Genomic DNA, 23,011 nt, shown 5'->3' on the forward strand with positions numbered 1-23,011 from the left:
TGGCAGCCTCCCTGACAGCAAGCAGTGATAGTGCCCATGAAGGGGACCTTGTTGGGCCCGCCCCTTTCACGGTTATCGCTTCTCGGCCTTTTGGCTAAGATCAAGTGTAGTATCTGTTCTTATCAGTTTAATATCTGATACGTCCCCTATCTGGGGACCATATATTAAATGGATTTTTGAGAACGGGGGCCGATTTCGAAGCTTGCTTCCGTCGCCCTATGCATTGACCCGATATGGCAGTATCTTCGGGTACAGTGCACCACCCCCTTACAGGGTTAAAAAGAAAGATTCCTACTTTCATTGCTACCTGCTTGCTGGCTAGCCAGCTAGCCAGCCCTGTGGGCCTTGCTGCTGCAGCCAAAAAACAAAAGGTGGTGCTGCTGCTGCTGCTTCTGCTGCTTCTGCTTGTGTCTGGCCGCTGTTGGAGCGTCCAGGCACAGGACTTCTGCTGCTGCTGACTAAATGGCCTCCTTAATTGGATCATTTGAGTAGCCAGCACACCTGTGCAGGTAGGGCATGACATGATAGGCAGCTGCCTTGATAGCGGGTGGGTGCTGAATGTTCCTAATTGACAAAATAAGATTAATGCTTATGAAGAAATATAAAATCTCATCCCTTCCCCAATATCGCGCCACACCCCTACCCCTTAATTCCCTGGTTGAACTTGATGGACATATGTCTTTTTTCGACCGTACTAACTATGTAACTATGTAACATAACATGGGGGGGGGGGGGGTCTCCTGGCTGTTCACACAGGTGTGTCATTGCTGTACATTGACCATGCATTGCTTCTGTGGTATTGCAAAGGCAAAGACAAATGCTTCCAGCCATCCATTGCACTAGTGGATTGGTCATCAGCTGGCTGTCTATGTCCCGCATCAATATAGACCAAAGTACAGAGGGTTAGGCTATGCTATTGTGCACCTACCTGATGCATCAGAAGGTGCGAGGCCCTTGCTAAATTCTGTGCACAGACTTTGAGATCTATGCTTTAGACTGTATCTAAACCTGCTCCAACATGGACTGACATTCTGGCCTACTTTCAGCCGATGCGACTTGTCTGTCGCTGAACAGTCGCTTTTTATGTATTCAGCACCTATGTATAATGTTGTAAAAATGCTCTAGAAGCTAAAGTCGCAGAAATGTCACACATATTTGGCCTGCAACTTTCTGTGCGACAAATTCAGACAGGAAAAATCAGTATAAATCCTTAGAAAATTATCCCCCAGTGTCTCCATCTGCTGGCGGTATTGAATAAGCATTGCTGCACTGATGGGGTATGCATTAGACGAAAAAAAAGAAGAAAAAGAAGAATAATACGCCCAGAAAAGAGGCGAAAAGGAGAAAAACGTAAAAAAACGTGAAAAAAAAGTAAGAGGAAGAGAAGGGAAAAAAAGGTGGAAATGGGTTTAAAAGTGATTTCGGCGGAGAAATATATATATATATATATATATATATATATATATATATATATATATATATACGCGCACACACACACATATATATAAACGTATTCTCCGTTGAGATATTGCAGCCGCTGCTGTGTCCAGGCCCAGGAGCCTTAGCACTGTGCTGTGATGTCACTCAATACCACTGACATCACTAGGTGTAAACAACATCTCTCCTTTGCTGTGTATGTGACTATGGAGCTGTTTGGTGATGTCGTCTATTATGGCCTTCATAGAAGCAACAGGAGATTGTTGCATCCATCTAGAACCCTCAGAACTACAGTGCTATGATGTCACTCACTTCCACAGGCCTTGCAGAGTGTAAACAACAACAACCCAGCTTTGTTGTGTATGTAACCATAGGGATTTGTGATGTCACCTAGAACCTTCACAGCAGCGACAGCTTTATGAGGAGCATCAGCACTGCTCTGCCTGAGCAGAACCATCACCGCCATAGGTTGTCAAATAACCCGGATTTAACCCACACAGGTAAGTCCAATGGGGTGCAGGCATGTCCTCTATGCTTACAGCTTCCCGTGGGTGTTGGTTTGATACCGTTTGGGGACAGCCAAGGAGGCATCTGCAGGCAACAAAGGTAGGTGTGTGCTTGTGTGTGTGTTTCCTATGCAGATCCTAAGCCCAGTGTCACATGCAAGTAGGAGGAGTAAGAAGGGTTCCTGGCAAATCCGGGTTATGGATTGCATTTAAAAAGGCCCCGTGGGAGTGCAATGGGCCCCTGTCTTGCTGCTTAGCAATAATGGTATGGGTTTAGGTTCTGCTGTGTGTACTGGTGGTTGACTGCCCCCCAGCCCAGAGTGTGCATGGAAAATTGTCTGGCAGCCTCCCTGACAGCAAGCAGTGATAGTGCCCATGAAGGGGACCTTGTTGGGCCCGCCCCTTTCACGGTTATCGCTTCTCGGCCTTTTGGCTAAGATCAAGTGTAGTATCTGTTCTTATCAGTTTAATATCTGATACGTCCCCTATCTGGGGACCATATATTAAATGGATTTTTGAGAACGGGGGCCGATTTCGAAGCTTGCTTCCGTCGCCCTATGCATTGACCCGATATGGCAGTATCTTCGGGTACAGTGCACCACCCCCTTACAGGGTTAAAAAGAAAGATTCCTACTTTCATTGCTACCTGCTTGCTGGCTAGCCAGCTAGCCAGCCCTGTGGGCCTTGCTGCTGCAGCCAAAAAACAAAAGGTGGTGCTGCTGCTGCTGCTTCTGCTGCTTCTGCTTGTGTCTGGCCGCTGTTGGAGCGTCCAGGCACAGGACTTCTGCTGCTGCTGACTAAATGGCCTCCTTAATTGGATCATTTGAGTAGCCAGCACACCTGTGCAGGTAGGGCATGACATGATAGGCAGCTGCCTTGATAGCGGGTGGGTGCTGAATGTTCCTAATTGACAAAATAAGATTAATGCTTATGAAGAAATATAAAATCTCATCCCTTCCCCAATATCGCGCCACACCCCTACCCCTTAATTCCCTGGTTGAACTTGATGGACATATGTCTTTTTTCGACCGTACTAACTATGTAACTATGTAACATAACATGGGGGGGGGGGGGGGGGGGGGTCTCCTGGCTGTTCACACAGGTGTGTCATTGCTGTACATTGACCATGCATTGCTTCTGTGGTATTGCAAAGGCAAAGACAAATGCTTCCAGCCATCCATTGCACTAATGGATTGGTCATCAGCTGGCTGTCTATGTCCCGCATCAATATAGACCAAAGTACAGAGGGTTAGGCTATGCTATTGTGCACCTACCTGATGCATCAGAAGGTGCGAGGCCCTTGCTAAATTCTGTGCACAGACTTTGAGATCTATACTTTAGACTGTATCTAAACCTGCTCCAACATGGACTGACATTCTGGCCTACTTTCAGCCGATGCGACTTGTCTGTCGCTGAACAGTCGCTTTTTATGTATTCAGCACCTATGTATAATGTTGTAAAAATGCTCTAGAAGCTAAAGTCGCAGAAATGTCACACATATTTGGCCTGCAACTTTCTGTGCGACAAATTCAGACAGGAAAAATCAGTATAAATCCTTAGAAAATTATCCCCCAGTGTCTCCATCTGCTGGCGGTATTGAATAAGCATTGCTGCACTGATGGGGTATGCATTAGACGAAAAAAAAGAAGAAAAAGAAGAATAATACGCCCAGAAAAGAGGCGAAAAGGAGAAAAACGTAAAAAAACGTGAAAAAAAAGTAAGAGGAAGAGAAGGGAAAAAAAGGTGGAAATGGGTTTAAAAGTGATTTCGGCGGAGAATATATATATATATATATATATATATATATATATATATATATATATATACGCGCACACACACACATATATATAAACGTATTCTCCGTTGAGATATTGCAGCCGCTGCTGTGTCCAGGCCCAGGAGCCTTAGCACTGTGCTGTGATGTCACTCAATACCACTGACATCACTAGGTGTAAACAACATCTCTCCTTTGCTGTGTATGTGACTATGGAGCTGTTTGGTGATGTCGTCTATTATGGCCTTCATAGAAGCAACAGGAGATTGTTGCATCCATCTAGAACCCTCAGAACTACAGTGCTATGATGTCACTCACTTCCACAGGCCTTGCAGAGTGTAAACAACAACAACCCAGCTTTGTTGTGTATGTAACCATAGGGATTTGTGATGTCACCTAGAACCTTCACAGCAGCGACAGCTTTATGAGGAGCATCAGCACTGCTCTGCCTGAGCAGAACCATCACCGCCATAGGTTGTCAAATAACCCGGATTTAACCCACACAGGTAAGTCCAATGGGGTGCAGGCATGTCCTCTATGCTTACAGCTTCCCGTGGGTGTTGGTTTGATACCGTTTGGGGACAGCCAAGGAGGCATCTGCAGGCAACAAAGGTAGGTGTGTGCTTGTGTGTGTGTTTCCTATGCAGATCCTAAGCCCAGTGTCACATGCAAGTAGGAGGAGTAAGAAGGGTTCCTGGCAAATCCGGGTTATGGATTGCATTTAAAAAGGCCCCGTGGGAGTGCAATGGGCCCCTGTCTTGCTGCTTAGCAATAATGGTATGGGTTTAGGTTCTGCTGTGTGTACTGGTGGTTGACTGCCCCCCAGCCCAGAGTGTGCATGGAAAATTGTCTGGCAGCCTCCCTGACAGCAAGCAGTGATAGTGCCCATGAAGGGGACCTTGTTGGGCCCGCCCCTTTCACGGTTATCGCTTCTCGGCCTTTTGGCTAAGATCAAGTGTAGTATCTGTTCTTATCAGTTTAATATCTGATACGTCCCCTATCTGGGGACCATATATTAAATGGATTTTTGAGAACGGGGGCCGATTTCGAAGCTTGCTTCCGTCGCCCTATGCATTGACCCGATATGGCAGTATCTTCGGGTACAGTGCACCACCCCCTTACAGGGTTAAAAAGAAAGATTCCTACTTTCATTGCTACCTGCTTGCTGGCTAGCCAGCTAGCCAGCCCTGTGGGCCTTGCTGCTGCAGCCAAAAAACAAAAGGTGGTGCTGCTGCTGCTGCTTCTGCTGCTTCTGCTTGTGTCTGGCCGCTGTTGGAGCGTCCAGGCACAGGACTTCTGCTGCTGCTGACTAAATGGCCTCCTTAATTGGATCATTTGAGTAGCCAGCACACCTGTGCAGGTAGGGCATGACATGATAGGCAGCTGCCTTGATAGCGGGTGGGTGCTGAATGTTCCTAATTGACAAAATAAGATTAATGCTTATGAAGAAATATAAAATCTCATCCCTTCCCCAATATTGCGCCACACCCCTACCCCTTAATTCCCTGGTTGAACTTGATGGACATATGTCTTTTTTCGACCGTACTAACTATGTAACTATGTAACATAACATGGGGGGGGGGGGGGGGGGGGGGGGGGGGTCTCCTGGCTGTTCACACAGGTGTGTCATTGCTGTACATTGACCATGCATTGCTTCTGTGGTATTGCAAAGGCAAAGACAAATGCTTCCAGCCATCCATTGCACTAATGGATTGGTCATCAGCTGGCTGTCTATGTCCCGCATCAATATAGACCAAAGTACAGAGGGTTAGGCTATGCTATTGTGCACCTACCTGATGCATCAGAAGGTGCGAGGCCCTTGCTAAATTCTGTGCACAGACTTTGAGATCTATACTTTAGACTGTATCTAAACCTGCTCCAACATGGACTGACATTCTGGCCTACTTTCAGCCGATGCGACTTGTCTGTCGCTGAACAGTCGCTTTTTATGTATTCAGCACCTATGTATAATGTTGTAAAAATGCTCTAGAAGCTAAAGTCGCAGAAATGTCACACATATTTGGCCTGCAACTTTCTGTGCGACAAATTCAGACAGGAAAAATCAGTATAAATCCTTAGAAAATTATCCCCCAGTGTCTCCATCTGCTGGCGGTATTGAATAAGCATTGCTGCACTGATGGGGTATGCATTAGACGAAAAAAAAGAAGAAAAAGAAGAATAATACGCCCAGAAAAGAGGCGAAAAGGAGAAAAACGTAAAAAAACGTGAAAAAAAAGTAAGAGGAAGAGAAGGGAAAAAAAGGTGGAAATGGGTTTAAAAGTGATTTCGGCGGAGAAATATATATATATATATATATATATATATATATATATATATATATACGCGCACACACACACATATATATAAACGTATTCTCCGTTGAGATATTGCAGCCGCTGCTGTGTCCAGGCCCAGGAGCCTTAGCACTGTGCTGTGATGTCACTCAATACCACTGACATCACTAGGTGTAAACAACATCTCTCCTTTGCTGTGTATGTGACTATGGAGCTGTTTGGTGATGTCGTCTATTATGGCCTTCATAGAAGCAACAGGAGATTGTTGCATCCATCTAGAACCCTCAGAACTACAGTGCTATGATGTCACTCACTTCCACAGGCCTTGCAGAGTGTAAACAACAACAACCCAGCTTTGTTGTGTATGTAACCATAGGGATTTGTGATGTCACCTAGAACCTTCACAGCAGCGACAGCTTTATGAGGAGCATCAGCACTGCTCTGCCTGAGCAGAACCATCACCGCCATAGGTTGTCAAATAACCCGGATTTAACCCACACAGGTAAGTCCAATGGGGTGCAGGCATGTCCTCTATGCTTACAGCTTCCCGTGGGTGTTGGTTTGATACCGTTTGGGGACAGCCAAGGAGGCATCTGCAGGCAACAAAGGTAGGTGTGTGCTTGTGTGTGTGTTTCCTATGCAGATCCTAAGCCCAGTGTCACATGCAAGTAGGAGGAGTAAGAAGGGTTCCTGGCAAATCCGGGTTATGGATTGCATTTAAAAAGGCCCCGTGGGAGTGCAATGGGCCCCTGTCTTGCTGCTTAGCAATAATGGTATGGGTTTAGGTTCTGCTGTGTGTACTGGTGGTTGACTGCCCCCCAGCCCAGAGTGTGCATGGAAAATTGTCTGGCAGCCTCCCTGACAGCAAGCAGTGATAGTGCCCATGAAGGGGACCTTGTTGGGCCCGCCCCTTTCACGGTTATCGCTTCTCGGCCTTTTGGCTAAGATCAAGTGTAGTATCTGTTCTTATCAGTTTAATATCTGATACGTCCCCTATCTGGGGACCATATATTAAATGGATTTTTGAGAACGGGGGCCGATTTCGAAGCTTGCTTCCGTCGCCCTATGCATTGACCCGATATGGCAGTATCTTCGGGTACAGTGCACCACCCCCTTACAGGGTTAAAAAGAAAGATTCCTACTTTCATTGCTACCTGCTTGCTGGCTAGCCAGCTAGCCAGCCCTGTGGGCCTTGCTGCTGCAGCCAAAAAACAAAAGGTGGTGCTGCTGCTGCTGCTTCTGCTGCTTCTGCTTGTGTCTGGCCGCTGTTGGAGCGTCCAGGCACGGGACTTCTGCTGCTGCTGACTAAATGGCCTCCTTAATTGGATCATTTGAGTAGCCAGCACACCTGTGCAGGTAGGGCATGACATGATAGGCAGCTGCCTTGATAGCGGGTGGGTGCTGAATGTTCCTAATTGACAAAATAAGATTAATGCTTATGAAGAAATATAAAATCTCATCCCTTCCCCAATATCGCGCCACACCCCTACCCCTTAATTCCCTGGTTGAACTTGATGGACATATGTCTTTTTTCGACCGTACTAACTATGTAACTATGTAACATAACATGGGGGGGGGGGGTCTCCTGGCTGTTCACACAGGTGTGTCATTGCTGTACATTGACCATGCATTGCTTCTGTGGTATTGCAAAGGCAAAGACAAATGCTTCCAGCCATCCATTGCACTAGTGGATTGGTCATCAGCTGGCTGTCTATGTCCCGCATCAATATAGACCAAAGTACAGAGGGTTAGGCTATGCTATTGTGCACCTACCTGATGCATCAGAAGGTGCGAGGCCCTTGCTAAATTCTGTGCACAGACTTTGAGATCTATGCTTTAGACTGTATCTAAACCTGCTCCAACATGGACTGACATTCTGGCCTACTTTCAGCCGATGCGACTTGTCTGTCGCTGAACAGTCGCTTTTTATGTATTCAGCACCTATGTATAATGTTGTAAAAATGCTCTAGAAGCTAAAGTCGCAGAAATGTCACACATATTTGGCCTGCAACTTTCTGTGCGACAAATTCAGACAGGAAAAATCAGTATAAATCCTTAGAAAATTATCCCCCAGTGTCTCCATCTGCTGGCGGTATTGAATAAGCATTGCTGCACTGATGGGGTATGCATTAGACGAAAAAAAAGAAGAAAAAGAAGAATAATACGCCCAGAAAAGAGGCGAAAAGGAGAAAAACGTAAAAAAACGTGAAAAAAAAGTAAGAGGAAGAGAAGGGAAAAAAAGGTGGAAATGGGTTTAAAAGTGATTTCGGCGGAGAATATATATATATATATATATATATATATATATATATATATATATATATATATACGCGCACACACACACATATATATAAACGTATTCTCCGTTGAGATATTGCAGCCGCTGCTGTGTCCAGGCCCAGGAGCCTTAGCACTGTGCTGTGATGTCACTCAATACCACTGACATCACTAGGTGTAAACAACATCTCTCCTTTGCTGTGTATGTGACTATGGAGCTGTTTGGTGATGTCGTCTATTATGGCCTTCATAGAAGCAACAGGAGATTGTTGCATCCATCTAGAACCCTCAGAACTACAGTGCTATGATGTCACTCACTTCCACAGGCCTTGCAGAGTGTAAACAACAACAACCCAGCTTTGTTGTGTATGTAACCATAGGGATTTGTGATGTCACCTAGAACCTTCACAGCAGCGACAGCTTTATGAGGAGCATCAGCACTGCTCTGCCTGAGCAGAACCATCACCGCCATAGGTTGTCAAATAACCCGGATTTAACCCACACAGGTAAGTCCAATGGGGTGCAGGCATGTCCTCTATGCTTACAGCTTCCCGTGGGTGTTGGTTTGATACCGTTTGGGGACAGCCAAGGAGGCATCTGCAGGCAACAAAGGTAGGTGTGTGCTTGTGTGTGTGTTTCCTATGCAGATCCTAAGCCCAGTGTCACATGCAAGTAGGAGGAGTAAGAAGGGTTCCTGGCAAATCCGGGTTATGGATTGCATTTAAAAAGGCCCCGTGGGAGTGCAATGGGCCCCTGTCTTGCTGCTTAGCAATAATGGTATGGGTTTAGGTTCTGCTGTGTGTACTGGTGGTTGACTGCCCCCCAGCCCAGAGTGTGCATGGAAAATTGTCTGGCAGCCTCCCTGACAGCAAGCAGTGATAGTGCCCATGAAGGGGACCTTGTTGGGCCCGCCCCTTTCACGGTTATCGCTTCTCGGCCTTTTGGCTAAGATCAAGTGTAGTATCTGTTCTTATCAGTTTTCATGCTGGTGGGGATGGGTGCTGCATGGAGGATGCAGGCGTACCGGGGCTTTCCGGGGCTGGTTCTGAGGAATCAGCTCGACGGCTGCCCCGATGTGACCTGTTCCCTCCGGGTCTCGCCATGAGGCTGAGAGGGTCTAGAGCCGAGGTACTTTTGTGCCTCGGGGAGTGGTGACCCCGAGGTGCCGAAACTCACTGGGAGAATAGACTCACTGAGTTGAAGCACGGGCACCATAATCTCTTCACCTTGTGGCACTCACCTCTTGATTCCCGGCCTTCTGGCTAGGATCAGAGAAATTTTTATAGATCCGGCCGGATGTCCGGGCAGTATATCTGCACACATTCACTTATTTATTTCTTTTTTGTCTCACTGTGTCACTTTTTGCGTGTTGTGTGTTCACAGGATTTGTCAGGATGCGGTAGCCCTTCTGGGTGTCCCTCCTGGCGGTCTAGGGGAGGTGTGTGTGGCCATTAGGTTCCGCACCTCCCTGCAAACACCCCGGGTACTCCTGCTTTGGCAGGGTACCTACCGTAATCGGCTCTGCGGGCAGATACCTTGGCCAACGCCAAGGGGGATGCCGGGAGCATTTGTGGTCCCCTAGTAGCTTCGGCGAAAAGGGACATCGAACCTGGAACCTCGCAGGTACCTTTTGGTCCGGAGGCGAAGGGTAAGGTTTGTTGGGGGGCCTCTCTCCTATCGGAGAAGGGCTTGCGATAGACCGCATCCTTTGTGCACGTTTTTTTAGTGTAACACGTTTGCACTTTTTCTTGCACTTTGGGTGAATCGAAAGCACGTTCCTCGGCTTTAGATAAAAAAAAAAAAAAAAAATCTGTTCTTATCAGTTTAATATCTGATACGTCCCCTATCTGGGGACCATATATTAAATGGATTTTTGAGAACGGGGGCCGATTTCGAAGCTTGCTTCCGTCGCCCTATGCATTGACCCGATATGGCAGTATCTTCGGGTACAGTGCACCACCCCCTTACAGGGTTAAAAAGAAAGATTCCTACTTTCATTGCTACCTGCTTGCTGGCTAGCCAGCTAGCCAGCCCTGTGGGCCTTGCTGCTGCAGCCAAAAAACAAAAGGTGGTGCTGCTGCTGCTGCTTCTGCTTGTGTCTGGCCGCTGTTGGAGCGTCCAGGCACAGGACTTCTGCTGCTGCTGACTAAATGGCCTCCTTAATTGGATCATTTGAGTAGCCAGCACACCTGTGCAGGTAGGGCATGACATGATAGGCAGCTGCCTTGATAGCGGGTGGGTGCTGAATGTTCCTAATTGACAAAATAAGATTAATGCTTATGAAGAAATATAAAATCTCATCCCTTCCCCAATATCGCGCCACACCCCTACCCCTTAATTCCCTGGTTGAACTTGATGGACATATGTCTTTTTTCGACCGTACTAACTATGTAACTATGTAACATAACATGGGGGGGGGGGGGGGGGGGTCTCCTGGCTGTTCACACAGGTGTGTCATTGCTGTACATTGACCATGCATTGCTTCTGTGGTATTGCAAAGGCAAAGACAAATGCTTCCAGCCATCCATTGCACTAATGGATTGGTCATCAGCTGGCTGTCTATGTCCCGCATCAATATAGACCAAAGTACAGAGGGTTAGGCTATGCTATTGTGCACCTACCTGATGCATCAGAAGGTGCGAGGCCCTTGCTAAATTCTGTGCACAGACTTTGAGATCTATACTTTAGACTGTATCTAAACCTGCTCCAACATGGACTGACATTCTGGCCTACTTTCAGCCGATGCGACTTGTCTGTCGCTGAACAGTCGCTTTTTATGTATTCAGCACCTATGTATAATGTTGTAAAAATGCTCTAGAAGCTAAAGTCGCAGAAATGTCACACATATTTGGCCTGCAACTTTCTGTGCGACAAATTCAGACAGGAAAAATCAGTATAAATCCTTAGAAAATTATCCCCCAGTGTCTCCATCTGCTGGCGGTATTGAATAAGCATTGCTGCACTGATGGGGTATGCATTAGACGAAAAAAAAGAAGAAAAAGAAGAATAATACGCCCAGAAAAGAGGCGAAAAGGAGAAAAACGTAAAAAAACGTGAAAAAAAAGTAAGAGGAAGAGAAGGGAAAAAAAGGTGGAAATGGGTTTAAAAGTGATTTCGGCGGAGAAATATATATATATATATATATATATATATATATATATATATATATATACGCGCACACACACACATATATATAAACGTATTCTCCGTTGAGATATTGCAGCCGCTGCTGTGTCCAGGCCCAGGAGCCTTAGCACTGTGCTGTGATGTCACTCAATACCACTGACATCACTAGGTGTAAACAACATCTCTCCTTTGCTGTGTATGTGACTATGGAGCTGTTTGGTGATGTCGTCTATTATGGCCTTCATAGAAGCAACAGGAGATTGTTGCATCCATCTAGAACCCTCAGAACTACAGTGCTATGATGTCACTCACTTCCACAGGCCTTGCAGAGTGTAAACAACAACAACCCAGCTTTGTTGTGTATGTAACCATAGGGATTTGTGATGTCACCTAGAACCTTCACAGCAGCGACAGCTTTATGAGGAGCATCAGCACTGCTCTGCCTGAGCAGAACCATCACCGCCATAGGTTGTCAAATAACCCGGATTTAACCCACACAGGTAAGTCCAATGGGGTGCAGGCATGTCCTCTATGCTTACAGCTTCCCGTGGGTGTTGGTTTGATACCGTTTGGGGACAGCCAAGGAGGCATCTGCAGGCAACAAAGGTAGGTGTGTGCTTGTGTGTGTGTTTCCTATGCAGATCCTAAGCCCAGTGTCACATGCAAGTAGGAGGAGTAAGAAGGGTTCCTGGCAAATCCGGGTTATGGATTGCATTTAAAAAGGCCCCGTGGGAGTGCAATGGGCCCCTGTCTTGCTGCTTAGCAATAATGGTATGGGTTTAGGTTCTGCTGTGTGTACTGGTGGTTGACTGCCCCCCAGCCCAGAGTGTGCATGGAAAATTGTCTGGCAGCCTCCCTGACAGCAAGCAGTGATAGTGCCCATGAAGGGGACCTTGTTGGGCCCGCCCCTTTCACGGTTATCGCTTCTCGGCCTTTTGGCTAAGATCAAGTGTAGTATCTGTTCTTATCAGTTTAATATCTGATACGTCCCCTATCTGGGGACCATATATTAAATGGATTTTTGAGAACGGGGGCCGATTTCGAAGCTTGCTTCCGTCGCCCTATGCATTGACCCGATATGGCAGTATCTTCGGGTACAGTGCACCACCCCCTTACAGGGTTAAAAAGAAAGATTCCTACTTTCATTGCTACCTGCTTGCTGGCTAGCCAGCTAGCCAGCCCTGTGGGCCTTGCTGCTGCAGCCAAAAAACAAAAGGTGGTGCTGCTGCTGCTGCTTCTGCTGCTTCTGCTTGTGTCTGGCCGCTGTTGGAGCGTCCAGGCACAGGACTTCTGCTGCTGCTGACTAAATGGCCTCCTTAATTGGATCATTTGAGTAGCCAGCACACCTGTGCAGGTAGGGCATGACATGATAGGCAGCTGCCTTGATAGCGGGTGGGTGCTGAATGTTCCTAATTGACAAAATAAGATTAATGCTTATGAAGAAATATAAAATCTCATCCCTTCCCCAATATCGCGCCACACCCCTACCCCTTAATTCCCTGGTTGAACTTGATGGACATATGTCTTTTTTCGACCGTACTAACTATGTAACTATGTAACATAACATGGGGGGGGGGGGGGGGGGTCTCCTGGCTGTTCACACAGGTGTGTCATTGCTGTACATTGACCATGCATTGCTTCTGTGGTATTGCAAAGGCAAAGACAAATGCTTCCAGCCATCCATTGCACTAATGGATTGGTCATCAGCTGGCTGTCTATGTCCCGCATCAATATAGACCAAAGTACAGAGGGTTAGGCTATGCTATTGTGCACCTACCTGATGCATCAGAAGGTGCGAGGCCCTTGCTAAATTCTGTGCACAGACTTTGAGATCTATACTTTAGACTGTATCTAAACCTGCTCCAACATGGACTGACATTCTGGCCTACTTTCAGCCGATGCGACTTGTCTGTCGCTGAACAGTCGCTTTTTATGTATTCAGCACCTATGTATAATGTTGTAAAAATGCTCTAGAAGCTAAAGTCGCAGAAATGTCACACATATTTGGCCTGCAACTTTCTGTGCGACAAATTCAGACAGGAAAAATCAGTATAAATCCTTAGAAAATTATCCCCCAGTGTCTCCATCTGCTGGCGGTATTGAATAAGCATTGCTGCACTGATGGGGTATGCATTAGACGAAAAAAAAGAAGAAAAAGAAGAATAATACGCCCAGAAAAGAGGCGAAAAGGAGAAAAACGTAAAAAAACGTGAAAAAAAAGTAAGAGGAAGAGAAGGGAAAAAAAGGTGGAAATGGGTTTAAAAGTGATTTCGGCGGAGAAATATATATATATATATATATATATATATATATATATATATATACGCGCACACACACACATATATATAAACGTATTCTCCGTTGAGATATTGCAGCCGCTGCTGTGTCCAGGCCCAGGAGCCTTAGCACTGTGCTGTGATGTCACTCAATACCACTGACATCACTAGGTGTAAACAACATCTCTCCTTTGCTGTGTATGTGACTATGGAGCTGTTTGGTGATGTCGTCTATTATGGCCTTCATAGAAGCAACAGGAGATTGTTGCATCCATCTAGAACCCTCAGAACTACAGTGCTATGATGTCACTCACTTCCACAGGCCTTGCAGAGTGTAAACAACAACAACCCAGCTTTGTTGTGTATGTAACCATAGGGATTTGTGATGTCACCTAGAACCTTCACAGCAGCGACAGCTTTATGAGGAGCATCAGCACTGCTCTGCCTGAGCAGAACCATCACCGCCATAGGTTGTCAAATAACCCGGATTTAACCCACACAGGTAAGTCCAATGGGGTGCAGTGGGGTGCAGGCATGTCCTCTATGCTTACAGCTTCCCGTGGGTGTTGGTTTGATACCGTTTGGGGACAGCCAAGGAGGCATCTGCAGGCAACAAAGGTAGGTGTGTGCTTGTGTGTGTGTTTCCTATGCAGATCCTAAGCCCAGTGTCACATGCAAGTAGGAGGAGTAAGAAGGGTTCCTGGCAAATCCGGGTTATGGATTGCATTTAAAAAGGCCCCGTGGGAGTGCAATGGGCCCCTGTCTTGCTGCTTAGCAATAATGGTATGGGTTTAGGTTCTGCTGTGTGTACTGGTGGTTGACTGCCCCCCAGCCCAGAGTGTGCATGGAAAATTGTCTGGCAGCCTCCCTGACAGCAAGCAGTGATAGTGCCCATGAAGGGGACCTTGTTGGGCCCGCCCCTTTCACGGTTATCGCTTCTCGGCCTTTTGGCTAAGATCAAGTGTAGTATCTGTTCTTATCAGTTTAATATCTGATACGTCCCCTATCTGGGGACCATATATTAAATGGATTTTTGAGAACGGGGGCCGATTTCGAAGCTTGCTTCCGTCGCCCTATGCATTGACCCGATATGGCAGTATCTTCGGGTACAGTGCACCACCCCCTTACAGGGTTAAAAAGAAAGATTCCTACTTTCATTGCTACCTGCTTGCTGGCTAGCCAGCTAGCCAGCCCTGTGGGCCTTGCTGCTGCAGCCAAAAAACAAAAGGTGGTGCTGCTGCTGCTGCTTCTGCTGCTTCTGCTTGTGTCTGGCCGCTGTTGGAGCGTCCAGGCACGGGACTTCTGCTGCTGCTGACTAAATGGCCTCCTTAATTGGATCATTTGAGTAGCCAGCACACCTGTGCAGGTAGGGCATGACATGATAGGCAGCTGCCTTGATAGCGGGTGGGTGCTGAATGTTCCTAATTGACAAAATAAGATTAATGCTTATGAAGAAATATAAAATCTCATCCCTTCCCCAATATCGCGCCACACCCCTACCCCTTAATTCCCTGGTTGAACTTGATGGACATATGTCTTTTTTCGACCGTACTAACTATGTAACTATGTAACATAACATGGGGGGGGGGGGTCTCCTGGCTGTTCACACAGGTGTGTCATTGCTGTACATTGACCATGCATTGCTTCTGTGGTATTGCAAAGGCAAAGACAAATGCTTCCAGCCATCCATTGCACTAGTGGATTGGTCATCAGCTGGCTGTCTATGTCCCGCATCAATATAGACCAAAGTACAGAGGGTTAGGCTATGCTATTGTGCACCTACCTGATGCATCAGAAGGTGCGAGGCCCTTGCTAAATTCTGTGCACAGACTTTGAGATCTATGCTTTAGACTGTATCTAAACCTGCTCCAACATGGACTGACATTCTGGCCTACTTTCAGCCGATGCGACTTGTCTGTCGCTGAACAGTCGCTTTTTATGTATTCAGCACCTATGTATAATGTTGTAAAAATGCTCTAGAAGCTAAAGTCGCAGAAATGTCACACATATTTGGCCTGCAACTTTCTGTGCGACAAATTCAGACAGGAAAAATCAGTATAAATCCTTAGAAAATTATCCCCCAGTGTCTCCATCTGCTGGCGGTATTGAATAAGCATTGCTGCACTGATGGGGTATGCATTAGACGAAAAAAAAGAAGAAAAAGAAGAATAATACGCCCAGAAAAGAGGCGAAAAGGAGAAAAACGTAAAAAAACGTGAAAAAAAAGTAAGAGGAAGAGAAGGGAAAAAAAGGTGGAAATGGGTTTAAAAGTGATTTCGGCGGAGAATATATATATATATATATATATATATATATATATATATATATATATATATACGCGCACACACACACATATATATAAACGTATTCTCCGTTGAGATATTGCAGCCGCTGCTGTGTCCAGGCCCAGGAGCCTTAGCACTGTGCTGTGATGTCACTCAATACCACTGACATCACTAGGTGTAAACAACATCTCTCCTTTGCTGTGTATGTGACTATGGAGCTGTTTGGTGATGTCGTCTATTATGGCCTTCATAGAAGCAACAGGAGATTGTTGCATCCATCTAGAACCCTCAGAACTACAGTGCTATGATGTCACTCACTTCCACAGGCCTTGCAGAGTGTAAACAACAACAACCCAGCTTTGTTGTGTATGTAACCATAGGGATTTGTGATGTCACCTAGAACCTTCACAGCAGCGACAGCTTTATGAGGAGCATCAGCACTGCTCTGCCTGAGCAGAACCATCACCGCCATAGGTTGTCAAATAACCCGGATTTAACCCACACAGGTAAGTCCAATGGGGTGCAGGCATGTCCTCTATGCTTACAGCTTCCCGTGGGTGTTGGTTTGATACCGTTTGGGGACAGCCAAGGAGGCATCTGCAGGCAACAAAGGTAGGTGTGTGCTTGTGTGTGTGTTTCCTATGCAGATCCTAAGCCCAGTGTCACATGCAAGTAGGAGGAGTAAGAAGGGTTCCTGGCAAATCCGGGTTATGGATTGCATTTAAAAAGGCCCCGTGGGAGTGCAATGGGCCCCTGTCTTGCTGCTTAGCAATAATGGTATGGGTTTAGGTTCTGCTGTGTGTACTGGTGGTTGACTGCCCCCCAGCCCAGAGTGTGCATGGAAAATTGTCTGGCAGCCTCCCTGACAGCAAGCAGTGATAGTGCCCATGAAGGGGACCTTGTTGGGCCCGCCCCTTTCACGGTTATCGCTTCTCGGCCTTTTGGCTAAGATCAAGTGTAGTATCTGTTCTTATCAGTTTTCATGCTGGTGGGGATGGGTGCTGCATGGAGGATGCAGGCGTACCGGGGCTTTCCGGGGCTGGTTCTGAGGAATCAGCTCGACGGCTGCCCCGATGTGACCTGTTCCCTCCGGGTCTCGCCATGAGGCTGAGAGGGTCTAGAGCCGAGGTACTTTTGTGCCTCGGGGAGTGGTGACCCCGAGGTGCCGAAACTCACTGGGAGAATAGACTCACTGAGTTGAAGCACGGGCACCATAATCTCTTCACCTTGTGGCACTCACCTCTTGATTCCCGGCCTTCTGGCTAGGATCAGAGAAATTTTTATAGATCCGGCCGGATGTCCGGGCAGTATATCTGCACACATTCACTTATTTATTTCTTTTTTGTCTCACTGTGTCACTTTTTGCGTGTTGTGTGTTCACAGGATTTGTCAGGATGCGGTAGCCCTTCTGGGTGTCCCTCCTGGCGGTCTAGGGGAGGTGTGTGTGGCCATTAGGTTCCGCACCTCCCTGCAAACACCCCGGGTACTCCTGCTTTGGCAGGGTACCTACCGTAATCGGCTCTGCGGGCAGATACCTTGGCCAACGCCAAGGGGGATGCCGGGAGCATTTGTGGTCCCCTAGTAGCTTCGGCGAAAAGGGACATCGAACCTGGAACCTCGCAGGTACCTTTTGGTCCGGAGGCGAAGGGTAAGGTTTGTTGGGGGGCCTCTCTCCTATCGGAGAAGGGCTTGCGATAGACCGCATCCTTTGTGCACGTTTTTTTAGTGTAACACGTTTGCACTTTTTCTTGCACTTTGGGTGAATCGAAAGCACGTTCCTCGGCTTTAGATAAAAAAAAAAAAAAAAAATCTGTTCTTATCAGTTTAATATCTGATACGTCCCCTATCTGGGGACCATATATTAAATGGATTTTTGAGAACGGGGGCCGATTTCGAAGCTTGCTTCCGTCGCCCTATGCATTGACCCGATATGGCAGTATCTTCGGGTACAGTGCACCACCCCCTTACAGGGTTAAAAAGAAAGATTCCTACTTTCATTGCTACCTGCTTGCTGGCTAGCCAGCTAGCCAGCCCTGTGGGCCTTGCTGCTGCAGCCAAAAAACAAAAGGTGGTGCTGCTGCTGCTGCTTCTGCTGCTTCTGCTTGTGTCTGGCCGCTGTTGGAGCGTCCAGGCACAGGACTTCTGCTGCTGCTGACTAAATGGCCTCCTTAATTGGATCATTTGAGTAGCCAGCACACCTGTGCAGGTAGGGCATGACATGATAGGCAGCTGCCTTGATAGCGGGTGGGTGCTGAATGTTCCTAATTGACAAAATAAGATTAATGCTTATGAAGAAATATAAAATCTCATCCCTTCCCCAATATCGCGCCACACCCCTACCCCTTAATTCCCTGGTTGAACTTGATGGACATATGTCTTTTTTCGACCGTACTAACTATGTAACTATGTAACATAACATGGGGGGGGGGGGGGGGGGGTCTCCTGGCTGTTCACACAGGTGTGTCATTGCTGTACATTGACCATGCATTGCTTCTGTGGTATTGCAAAGGCAAAGACAAATGCTTCCAGCCATCCATTGCACTAATGGATTGGTCATCAGCTGGCTGTCTATGTCCCGCATCAATATAGACCAAAGTACAGAGGGTTAGGCTATGCTATTGTGCACCTACCTGATGCATCAGAAGGTGCGAGGCCCTTGCTAAATTCTGTGCACAGACTTTGAGATCTATACTTTAGACTGTATCTAAACCTGCTCCAACATGGACTGACATTCTGGCCTACTTTCAGCCGATGCGACTTGTCTGTCGCTGAACAGTCGCTTTTTATGTATTCAGCACCTATGTATAATGTTGTAAAAATGCTCTAGAAGCTAAAGTCGCAGAAATGTCACACATATTTGGCCTGCAACTTTCTGTGCGACAAATTCAGACAGGAAAAATCAGTATAAATCCTTAGAAAATTATCCCCCAGTGTCTCCATCTGCTGGCGGTATTGAATAAGCATTGCTGCACTGATGGGGTATGCATTAGACGAAAAAAAAGAAGAAAAAGAAGAATAATACGCCCAGAAAAGAGGCGAAAAGGAGAAAAACGTAAAAAAACGTGAAAAAAAAGTAAGAGGAAGAGAAGGGAAAAAAAGGTGGAAATGGGTTTAAAAGTGATTTCGGCGGAGAAATATATATATATATATATATATATATATATATATATATATATATATACGCGCACACACACACATATATATAAACGTATTCTCCGTTGAGATATTGCAGCCGCTGCTGTGTCCAGGCCCAGGAGCCTTAGCACTGTGCTGTGATGTCACTCAATACCACTGACATCACTAGGTGTAAACAACATCTCTCCTTTGCTGTGTATGTGACTATGGAGCTGTTTGGTGATGTCGTCTATTATGGCCTTCATAGAAGCAACAGGAGATTGTTGCATCCATCTAGAACCCTCAGAACTACAGTGCTATGATGTCACTCACTTCCACAGGCCTTGCAGAGTGTAAACAACAACAACCCAGCTTTGTTGTGTATGTAACCATAGGGATTTGTGATGTCACCTAGAACCTTCACAGCAGCGACAGCTTTATGAGGAGCATCAGCACTGCTCTGCCTGAGCAGAACCATCACCGCCATAGGTTGTCAAATAACCCGGATTTAACCCACACAGGTAAGTCCAATGGGGTGCAGGCATGTCCTCTATGCTTACAGCTTCCCGTGGGTGTTGGTTTGATACCGTTTGGGGACAGCCAAGGAGGCATCTGCAGGCAACAAAGGTAGGTGTGTGCTTGTGTGTGTGTTTCCTATGCAGATCCTAAGCCCAGTGTCACATGCAAGTAGGAGGAGTAAGAAGGGTTCCTGGCAAATCCGGGTTATGGATTGCATTTAAAAAGGCCCCGTGGGAGTGCAATGGGCCCCTGTCTTGCTGCTTAGCAATAATGGTATGGGTTTAGGTTCTGCTGTGTGTACTGGTGGTTGACTGCCCCCCAGCCCAGAGTGTGCATGGAAAATTGTCTGGCAGCCTCCCTGACAGCAAGCAGTGATAGTGCCCATGAAGGGGACCTTGTTGGGCCCGCCCCTTTCACGGTTATCGCTTCTCGGCCTTTTGGCTAAGATCAAGTGTAGTATCTGTTCTTATCAGTTTAATATCTGATACGTCCCCTATCTGGGGACCATATATTAAATGGATTTTTGAGAACGGGGGCCGATTTCGAAGCTTGCTTCCGTCGCCCTATGCATTGACCCGATATGGCAGTATCTTCGGGTACAGTGCACCACCCCCTTACAGGGTTAAAAAGAAAGATTCCTACTTTCATTGCTACCTGCTTGCTGGCTAGCCAGCTAGCCAGCCCTGTGGGCCTTGCTGCTGCAGCCAAAAAACAAAAGGTGGTGCTGCTGCTGCTGCTTCTGCTGCTTCTGCTTGTGTCTGGCCGCTGTTGGAGCGTCCAGGCACAGGACTTCTGCTGCTGCTGACTAAATGGCCTCCTTAATTGGATCATTTGAGTAGCCAGCACACCTGTGCAGGTAGGGCATGACATGATAGGCAGCTGCCTTGATAGCGGGTGGGTGCTGAATGTTCCTAATTGACAAAATAAGATTAATGCTTATGAAGAAATATAAAATCTCATCCCTTCCCCAATATCGCGCCACACCCCTACCCCTTAATTCCCTGGTTGAACTTGATGGACATATGTCTTTTTTCGACCGTACTAACTATGTAACTATGTAACATAACATGGGGGGGGGGGGGGGGGGTCTCCTGGCTGTTCACACAGGTGTGTCATTGCTGTACATTGACCATGCATTGCTTCTGTGGTATTGCAAAGGCAAAGACAAATGCTTCCAGCCATCCATTGCACTAATGGATTGGTCATCAGCTGGCTGTCTATGTCCCGCATCAATATAGACCAAAGTACAGAGGGTTAGGCTATGCTATTGTGCACCTACCTGATGCATCAGAAGGTGCGAGGCCCTTGCTAAATTCTGTGCACAGACTTTGAGATCTATACTTTAGACTGTATCTAAACCTGCTCCAACATGGACTGACATTCTGGCCTACTTTCAGCCGATGCGACTTGTCTGTCGCTGAACAGTCGCTTTTTATGTATTCAGCACCTATGTATAATGTTGTAAAAATGCTCTAGAAGCTAAAGTCGCAGAAATGTCACACATATTTGGCCTGCAACTTTCTGTGCGACAAATTCAGACAGGAAAAATCAGTATAAATCCTTAGAAAATTATCCCCCAGTGTCTCCATCTGCTGGCGGTATTGAATAAGCATTGCTGCACTGATGGGGTATGCATTAGACGAAAAAAAAGAAGAAAAAGAAGAATAATACGCCCAGAAAAGAGGCGAAAAGGAGAAAAACGTAAAAAAACGTGAAAAAAAAGTAAGAGGAAGAGAAGGGAAAAAAAGGTGGAAATGGGTTTAAAAGTGATTTCGGCGGAGAAATATATATATATATATATATATATATATATATATATATATATACGCGCACACACACACATATATATAAACGTATTCTCCGTTGAGATATTGCAGCCGCTGCTGTGTCCAGGCCCAGGAGCCTTAGCACTGTGCTGTGATGTCACTCAATACCACTGACATCACTAGGTGTAAACAACATCTCTCCTTTGCTGTGTATGTGACTATGGAGCTGTTTGGTGATGTCGTCTATTATGGCCTTCATAGAAGCAACAGGAGATTGTTGCATCCATCTAGAACCCTCAGAACTACAGTGCTATGATGTCACTCACTTCCACAGGCCTTGCAGAGTGTAAACAACAACAACCCAGCTTTGTTGTGTATGTAACCATAGGGATTTGTGATGTCACCTAGAACCTTCACAGCAGCGACAGCTTTATGAGGAGCATCAGCACTGCTCTGCCTGAGCAGAACCATCACCGCCATAGGTTGTCAAATAACCCGGATTTAACCCACACAGGTAAGTCCAATGGGGTGCAGGCATGTCCTCTATGCTTACAGCTTCCCGTGGGTGTTGGTTTGATACCGTTTGGGGACAGCCAAGGAGGCATCTGCAGGCAACAAAGGTAGGTGTGTGCTTGTGTGTGTGTTTCCTATGCAGATCCTAAGCCCAGTGTCACATGCAAGTAGGAGGAGTAAGAAGGGTTCCTGGCAAATCCGGGTTATGGATTGCATTTAAAAAGGCCCCGTGGGAGTGCAATGGGCCCCTGTCTTGCTGCTTAGCAATAATGGTATGGGTTTAGGTTCTGCTGTGTGTACTGGTGGTTGACTGCCCCCCAGCCCAGAGTGTGCATGGAAAATTGTCTGGCAGCCTCCCTGACAGCAAGCAGTGATAGTGCCCATGAAGGGGACCTTGTTGGGCCCGCCCCTTTCACGGTTATCGCTTCTCGGCCTTTTGGCTAAGATCAAGTGTAGTATCTGTTCTTATCAGTTTAATATCTGATACGTCCCCTATCTGGGGACCATATATTAAATGGATTTTTGAGAACGGGGGCCGATTTCGAAGCTTGCTTCCGTCGCCCTATGCATTGACCCGATATGGCAGTATCTTCGGGTACAGTGCACCACCCCCTTACAGGGTTAAAAAGAAAGATTCCTACTTTCATTGCTACCTGCTTGCTGGCTAGCCAGCTAGCCAGCCCTGTGGGCCTTGCTGCTGCAGCCAAAAACAAAGGTGGTGCTGCTGCTGCTGCTTCTGCTGCTTCTGCTTGTGTCTGGCCGCTGTTGGAGCGTCCCAGGCACAGGACTTCTGCTGCTGCTGACTAAATGGCCTCCTTAATTGGATCATTTGAGTAGCCAGCACACCTGTGGCAGGTAGGGCATGACATGATAGGCAGCTGCCTTGATAGCGGGTGGGTGCTGAATGTTCCTAATTGACAAAATAAGATTAATGCTTATGAAGAAATATAAAATCTCATCCCTTCCCCAATATCGCGCCACACCCCTACCCCTTAATTCCCTGGTTGAACTTGATGGACATATGTCTTTTTTCGACCGTACTAACTATGTAACTATGTAACATAACATGGGGGGGGGGGGGGTCTCCTGGCTGTTCACACAGGTGTGTCATTGCTGTACATTGA

At 46.7% G+C, this 23,011-nt stretch overlaps 10 non-coding genes and 2 pseudogenes across 10 annotated transcripts; all 12 read left to right on the forward strand.

The window, feature by feature from the left end:
- Positions 1–74: 74 nt before the first annotated feature.
- LOC130313110 (U2 spliceosomal RNA) lies at positions 75–265 on the forward strand. Its single transcript, XR_008861129.1, has one exon. It is a non-coding gene; the product is annotated as a U2 spliceosomal RNA (small nuclear RNA).
- A 2,091-nt stretch (positions 266–2,356) lies between these two features.
- On the forward strand, positions 2,357–2,547 carry LOC130313111 (U2 spliceosomal RNA). Its single transcript, XR_008861130.1, has one exon. It is a non-coding gene; the product is annotated as a U2 spliceosomal RNA (small nuclear RNA).
- Positions 2,548–4,642: 2,095 nt separating this feature from the next.
- On the forward strand, positions 4,643–4,833 carry LOC130313112 (U2 spliceosomal RNA). The gene has a single exon (XR_008861131.1). It is a non-coding gene; the product is annotated as a U2 spliceosomal RNA (small nuclear RNA).
- A 2,099-nt stretch (positions 4,834–6,932) lies between these two features.
- LOC130313113 (U2 spliceosomal RNA) lies at positions 6,933–7,123 on the forward strand. Its single transcript, XR_008861132.1, has one exon. It is a non-coding gene; the product is annotated as a U2 spliceosomal RNA (small nuclear RNA).
- Positions 7,124–9,213: 2,090 nt separating this feature from the next.
- Positions 9,214–9,373, forward strand: LOC130313183 (U2 spliceosomal RNA; annotated as a pseudogene).
- Positions 9,374–10,066: 693 nt separating this feature from the next.
- On the forward strand, positions 10,067–10,250 carry LOC130313174 (U2 spliceosomal RNA). The gene has a single exon (XR_008861179.1). It is a non-coding gene; the product is annotated as a U2 spliceosomal RNA (small nuclear RNA).
- Positions 10,251–12,333: 2,083 nt separating this feature from the next.
- Positions 12,334–12,524, forward strand: LOC130313114 (U2 spliceosomal RNA). Its single transcript, XR_008861133.1, has one exon. It is a non-coding gene; the product is annotated as a U2 spliceosomal RNA (small nuclear RNA).
- A 2,097-nt stretch (positions 12,525–14,621) lies between these two features.
- On the forward strand, positions 14,622–14,812 carry LOC130313115 (U2 spliceosomal RNA). The gene has a single exon (XR_008861134.1). It is a non-coding gene; the product is annotated as a U2 spliceosomal RNA (small nuclear RNA).
- Positions 14,813–16,900: 2,088 nt separating this feature from the next.
- Positions 16,901–17,060, forward strand: LOC130313184 (U2 spliceosomal RNA; annotated as a pseudogene).
- Positions 17,061–17,753: 693 nt separating this feature from the next.
- On the forward strand, positions 17,754–17,937 carry LOC130313175 (U2 spliceosomal RNA). The gene has a single exon (XR_008861180.1). It is a non-coding gene; the product is annotated as a U2 spliceosomal RNA (small nuclear RNA).
- A 2,092-nt stretch (positions 17,938–20,029) lies between these two features.
- Positions 20,030–20,220, forward strand: LOC130313117 (U2 spliceosomal RNA). The gene has a single exon (XR_008861135.1). It is a non-coding gene; the product is annotated as a U2 spliceosomal RNA (small nuclear RNA).
- A 2,087-nt stretch (positions 20,221–22,307) lies between these two features.
- LOC130313118 (U2 spliceosomal RNA) lies at positions 22,308–22,498 on the forward strand. The gene has a single exon (XR_008861136.1). It is a non-coding gene; the product is annotated as a U2 spliceosomal RNA (small nuclear RNA).
- The last annotated feature ends 513 nt before the right edge of the window (positions 22,499–23,011 follow it).

Source organism: Hyla sarda, unplaced genomic scaffold (genome assembly GCF_029499605.1).
Source record: "Hyla sarda isolate aHylSar1 unplaced genomic scaffold, aHylSar1.hap1 scaffold_175, whole genome shotgun sequence".
In the NCBI taxonomy this organism is placed as follows: domain Eukaryota; kingdom Metazoa; phylum Chordata; class Amphibia; order Anura; family Hylidae; genus Hyla; species Hyla sarda.